The sequence below is a fragment of the Cynocephalus volans genome, chromosome 18 (genome assembly GCF_027409185.1).
Source record: "Cynocephalus volans isolate mCynVol1 chromosome 18, mCynVol1.pri, whole genome shotgun sequence".
Taxonomy (NCBI): Eukaryota; Metazoa; Chordata; class Mammalia; order Dermoptera; family Cynocephalidae; genus Cynocephalus; species Cynocephalus volans.
Genome location: NC_084477.1, coordinates 18,339,874 through 18,345,923, shown reverse-complemented (window position 1 = coordinate 18,345,923; position 6,050 = coordinate 18,339,874). Strand labels below are relative to the sequence as shown.

Genomic DNA, 6,050 nt, shown 5'->3' with positions numbered 1-6,050 from the left:
CCCCACACAAGTGACATGCACATGTTCAGTAGAGGCGAGAAAGTCAGAGGCCTGCCTGGGAGCATTGGAGGGCACGGTGTGGACTGAGCTCCCCGGCCTGTCTGGAGCTGGCACCTGAGCACTGAGAGACAGTGTCCACGAGGAGGGGCGAAGGGTTGGGAGGAGGGGACAGCTCTGGCCTGGCTGGCCTGAGCCTGTCTAGCTCTGGGATCTTCCCAGCGGGGCCTGGAGGCTCTTGTCTCTCTCCCGCGGTAGGTGCCCACCAGAGCTGCAAGCAATGTTTGGGTGCCCAAGGAGAGGGGAGAAAAAAGAACAGGCTACTGTCACTGTCCCTCTGCTTCCTTCTAGGGTCAGGCAGAGTGTGTGAAGGAGAGGACAGCTGCCCTCCCTGGAGTCTTCAGAATGGAGAGACCCGGCCCGTGCCAGCAGCCGCTGTCAGCATGACCTCGGGCCCTCTGCCCCAGCATGTGGGCTGGGTCCCCAGCATCTTGCTCTGAACGTGGGTCTTCCTGAGGACAGACCACACCTGCTGGTGGCTCTTCTCCAGCAGGCCCAGGAGTTGGGAGAGCACAGAATGCTGTGTGCATCCTGGGGACTTGGGGCACAGGTCATCTCCAGCCATCCATCCTTCCACAGAGCAGACAGGAAGGGTGGTGCGTGGCTCCCAGCTCCCCCCTGAGTTCCTCTCCTCTTCTGGGACCCTCCAGGGCAGCGAGATTAACACAGTCCGTGATCACCTTGTCAACATCTGCACTCAGGGCCACAGCAGCCTCTGCTGTGGAGGTGCCCAGCGTGGCTGAACAGTACACGGAGCCTTGGAGGACAGTGGCTGTCATCTTGGAGATTTCCCAGAGTCTTCTTTTGCTAGGTGAGGGGCTGAACCCTGGAGGGGCTCAGAGCTTTGACTAAGGGACACAGCAGAGCACCTCTTGCCCTTGACCCCTATCAGTGACCCCAAAAGGCTTCTGTGCCCATCTCAGACCAAAGAAAGGGCAGCACTAACTCTCTGGAAGGCGTGTGGGGAGGGGTCTGCTGAGGACGCCCCTGGGAGAACCGTGCCTGCCAGCTCCTCAGTACAGTCGACACAGGCCCTGAGCTCTCCGGCCAGGTTGCTGTCCTGCAACCTGCAAACCTGGCACATCACTTGTCACCAAGAGAGGGGCTCAGAGATTGGTGGCTCTCCCCCCCCCAGGGCACATGTCTGGGAGCCTGTTCTGCAGGTGTCCCGCATAAGTGCCCATTAGCGTGGCTTCCCAGACCCACCCGCGGCTGCCCACGCCCAGTGCCAGGGCCCTGGTGTCGCCCTGGCCACTCCCCTCTCTGCAAGGCCTCACACCTGGACGGCAGCCACACAAGCGCCTGGTAATGAAACAGGCGAGGAGCCCTAGTAAGAGAGCGGGGTGGCTTTATAATTCCTGCTCAGACTCATGAATTGTTCCCTCGGTCCTCATCCCCTGCCGTCAGGTGTCTCCCCATGGCTGGAAGCCTGGGCTTATCTAAGAGTCAGACATGAGCAGGCGCTGATATAAAAATAGAGTCAGGGTGGGAGCCGGCGCCATGACTCAGCCTGCAGCGGGTGGGGGGGCTCTGGGACAGCTGCAGGCCTCCCTCCCCTCCCGTGTCCCTCCAATGCCTCCCCTCCCCCCCATGCCTCGGGCAGAGGCTGGTCAGGTGGGGCTGCCGAGGGCAGGTGCCTCCCAGGCTCAGCCACCATCTCACATTCCTGAGTCAGTGAGTGACACAGGAGGAAATGCCAGCACAGCACAGACTCTCCTTCCCCTGCAGTCTTGGGTTTTCTGCAGAGAAATTCCAGTTCTAATGACCGTCCCTGCCAGCCCCAAGGCTCTGACGACAGAGCGGAGGTGAAGGGGCTGAGACCAGGCTGCTGCCCCCTCCCCACCAGCCGCACCTTCCCCAGGGCAGGCATCTGCCTCGTCCCCACCTCAGCCAAAGCTCCCCGGAAAGGCGATGCTCGGTGGGCCCCACGTGTGGGATCCAGACCCGAGTGTCATCGAGAGCGCTCTGTCTGCCTCTGTCTCTCTGTGTGTCTCTCTGTCTCTGTCTGTGTGTCTGTCTCTGTCTCTCTCTGCTAACTACAGGGCAGTGGCTCTCCACTCCTCTCAGACTGAAGGACAGACAGACACGCAGCACCGGAGGGTCACTCAGGCTGGTCCCCCTCCCTGGCCTCCCGCCTCCCCCACCCTGCCCTCCAGTGCAGAGACAGTCAATAAACGTGGGCTAGGGAAAGCACAAGGCAGGAAGGAGGAAGGATTCTCAGCTCTGGGGCTTAGGAAGGGGACAGTGGAAAGATGACCTTTCCAGAACTTCTCAGGGAAACTGTCCCTTCTCCCAGCTCACTCCCCGGTCCTGCGGAGGGAGCAGCCTCTCTGCCCTCTCCCTGTCCTCTTCTGGAGGAGTGACAGGGCAGATGGCATTGGCGATGGAAACCCAATGTCCTGGGCAGAGCCAGCCTCGACTGGAACTCAGCTCCCAGGCCCCACCTTTTCCCTCCCACCGCCTCTGCCGAGTGCACCCCGGACTCCTGGACTCCTCGGAGCTCAGAGCAGAGAGTGAACAGAGTAACTCTGCTCTGCTCGGCATGTGCCACCTTGGATCATGCATGACACAACACTCCATCCTCTGATCCCCTGCCAGCCCAAACCCCCAAGCTCCCCCATCTGTCACAGGAATCTGGCCTCTGGTCACCAGCGGAGCTGCGAATGGATCTGCCCAGACTCGTCCACTGGAATTAGAGTTCGAGGCTGCTGGCTCGCGGGGTCTTTTCTTTGCTGCTATGAATTCATTTTTGTGTTTTGTCTTCATGTTTTTAATATTAGTATAACACATATCCATTAAACAAGTAAAGCTGGAAGAAACATTGAAGTGTAAGAAAGGCAGGGAAACCCCTGTCACCTGTCACCCTACCACAGAGGCTGTGGTGTGATTCGTCACTTTGACCACTTTCCTTTGTCCCAGTTTGGCTGATCTCCGCTGACACACGTCACATTAGCTTTGGGCTGCAAGGGCTCCAGGCCCCTTGGCCTCCCAGCTGGTGCCCTGTCACCCTGGGGAACTTCTCAGCCTCAGGGCATTTTTAGATGCAGGGAAAAGACAGTAGCTTTAAAATAAGGCGCCGAATTCAGGCCGAAATTCCTTAAGCCCACAGGTGAGATTTGAACTGTTTTTCGGGGGTGGCTGAAGACAAATTAGATACATAGGGGATGATGAGTTCTGTTTTTAGGGACTATGGCAGGCTAAATTCTCGGGATGAACGCTCCTATTGAAAACAGCTAAAATGGCTGGATAAAATATTTTTTAAGTCTTAAAAGCACTGAGAGTTGACAGATAGTCGAGAGTGACCAGGACAGAATCCGTAAGAAGCCAGACTGCAGTGGTCCAGGAAGCGGCCCTTGCTCTGACAGTGTTTTCTTGTCCCAGCCACCTTGCACCTGGAGCACGGCAGCTTTGCAGAGCATGGGGCCTCCCGATAGGAAGTGAGGACCCTGAAGGTCTACACCACCGGGTAAGAAGGAAGGAGCAGACCAGAAGTCAACCCCGCCCCATACTGACACTCCAGGGTCTGTCCATCCAGCAAGGTGCCCGGGCACCGAGCACAGGGTGGTCATGTGGGGTGCAGGCTTCTCGGAAATTGTGAACACACTCAGTCCTCCTGCGTGTTTGGAGCCCGAATTCCCAGCCCTGGGGGGATCAAGAGACCTCGGGCTGTGAATTTGCTTCCACACTAGCTCAGGTCAGTAGTGTCCTAGGAGACCCTTGGCAGAAGCAACACACATCCTCTCTGGAGAGAGCCACCTTTATTCTGAGTGTCCCACAGGTAATTCCTCAAGCACAGTGACCATGGCACTGTTGAGTACATGTGGAAACAAGTCAGCCTGAGGACAAACCAGAACCACCGATAACAGAAACACTCGTCCAGACGTCAGCTGATGTGGTCTGAGGACACAGATTATCAAGAACGAGGCTGGCTCTGTTAAGGAAGAGACGAGCTAATAAACATCCCCAGAGAAGAGAAGACTGCAAAACTGTGGCTAGTTAATTTGAAAAACAAACAGAATTTCTGAAAATGAAAACTGAAGTCATAGAAATTTAAAACTCAACGAAAGGGTTTAACAGTCGATTAAGCAAGTTTAAAAGGGTTTTAGGGTCAGCAAACCAGACACGCATTTAGAGGAAACGACCCACGGCGAGATTCACATAAGCACCTAAAATGAAAGATACAGAAAAGAAGCTTAAAAATACAGAGGATATGTCAGAGTTTGCCACATCCTATCCTTTGCTTAAAAACCTTTTTCTGGGTCCGCGTGCAGCCCAGTGATGACCCAGCCGGCTGCAGACGCCCCCGGGCTCCTGAGCTGTGGTCTCGTGGGTCCCAGCCGGGCCCCCCTGCCCTCCACAGCCAGGCCAGCGAAGGTGCCACCTGTGGGCCGGGCCTGTCCCCCTTCTCCTCCCCCCAACATCTTTGAACTGAAAAATAATAATAAAAATAAATTTAAAAAATTATTTTGCTTTGATTAAGTAAGTCCAGGGTCAGGGGTTTGGATTCCCGTACCAGCCAGCTACAGAGAATAAATAAATAAATAATTCACATTAAGATAATTCTCTCTTTAAAAAAGTACAAAATGCACAAATCTTGAGTGTGCCATCACTGAATTTGACCTGTGTGACCCAATCCTTTATCGAGTTATAGAACATTTTCATTACCCCATAAAGCTCCCCCATGCGAATTGTTCATCGCCTCCCCCGCTCCCCAGAAGCAACCGCTGCTCTGATTTTTTTCTATACCGTGGTCTAGTCTTGTCTTCTAGCTGTTCTAGAATTCATGTAAATGGAATATTGCAGTATATAGTCTTCTGTGTAAATTTTCTTGTACTCGCCTTTTTTGGGGGGGCACTTTTTGTGAGTTTTGTGTTTTCTTAGAGAGGGGTCACCTGTATTGCCCGGGCTGGAGTGCAGTGGCCATTCATGAGTGCCTGGGAGTTCTGACCTGCTCCACTTCCAACCCAGGCCAGGTCACCCCTCTTTGATCAACCTGGTGGTCCCCACTCCTGGGAGGTCACCCAGTGCGGATGCCCGATGTCATAGAGCCCTGCAGCCCAGAACTCTCGGCTCCAGAGACCCTCAGCCTCGAGCGGAGCAGCGGGGACCACAGGCCACCAGCTCAGCGTGTTGGTGAGTCCTGTGCCACTGCACGGCTACACACAGCTTGTCTGTCCTTTTCCTATTGATAGACACCTGAGCTGTTTCCAGTTTCTACTTTTATGAATAAAGCGGCTATTAGCATTCTTGTTCAAGTCCTTTTGTGAACATATGATTTTATTCCTCGTGGGTAAATTCCTAGGAGTGAAATGAGTTTTATAGAAAACTATCAAATGTTCTTTTTTTTCTTTTTCTTTTTAAAGATGACCGGAAAGGGGATCTTAACCCTTGACTTGGTGTTGTCAGCACCACGCTCACCCAGGGAGCAAACCAGCCATCCCTATGTGGGATCCGAACCTGTGGCCTTGGCGTTATCAGAACCACACTCACCCGAGTGAGCCACGGGCCGGCCCTCAAACATTCTTCTGAAGCGGCTGCTCCATTTACATCCCACATGTCACAGCACAGGAGTTCCAGTTGCTCCGCACGCTTGCCAGCATCTGGCGTCACAGTCTTTCTAACGTCAGCCATAATGCTGGGTGTGTCATAGTGGCTGACTGGTCTCTTATTTTGCATCTCTCTGATGACCAAATACATCGAGCACTTTTTCATATGCTTATCTCTTTTAAAAATTGTGGTCAAATATACATAACATAAAATTTACCATCTTGACATTTAAGTGCACAGGTCCAAGGCATTAAGTACGTTCACGTTGTTCTGCAACCATCACCATCACAATCCATCTCCAGAGCTTTTTCATTTTCCCAAACCCAAACTCTGTCTCATTCACCATTAATTCCCCATTACCTCCTTGCCTGAGTCCTTGGAATCACCTTATATTTTTTGTCTCCATGAATTTAACTACTCTATGTAGCTTGTACAAATGGAATCAT

General features: G+C 53.5%; 1 long non-coding RNA gene across 3 annotated transcripts; it reads left to right on the top strand.

Annotated features, from left to right (window-relative positions):
* Window positions 1-183: 183 nt before the first annotated feature.
* Window positions 184-4,521, top strand: LOC134366385 (uncharacterized). 3 transcript variants are annotated; one of them, XR_010022307.1, is made up of 3 exons: window positions 184-251; window positions 349-868; window positions 3,439-4,521. It is a non-coding gene; the product is annotated as an uncharacterized LOC134366385 (long non-coding RNA). The 3 variants fall into 3 exon arrangements; XR_010022308.1 differs by having other exon boundaries at window positions 2,100-4,521; XR_010022309.1 differs by having other exon boundaries at window positions 349-1,975.
* Window positions 4,522-6,050: the final 1,529 nt, after the last annotated feature.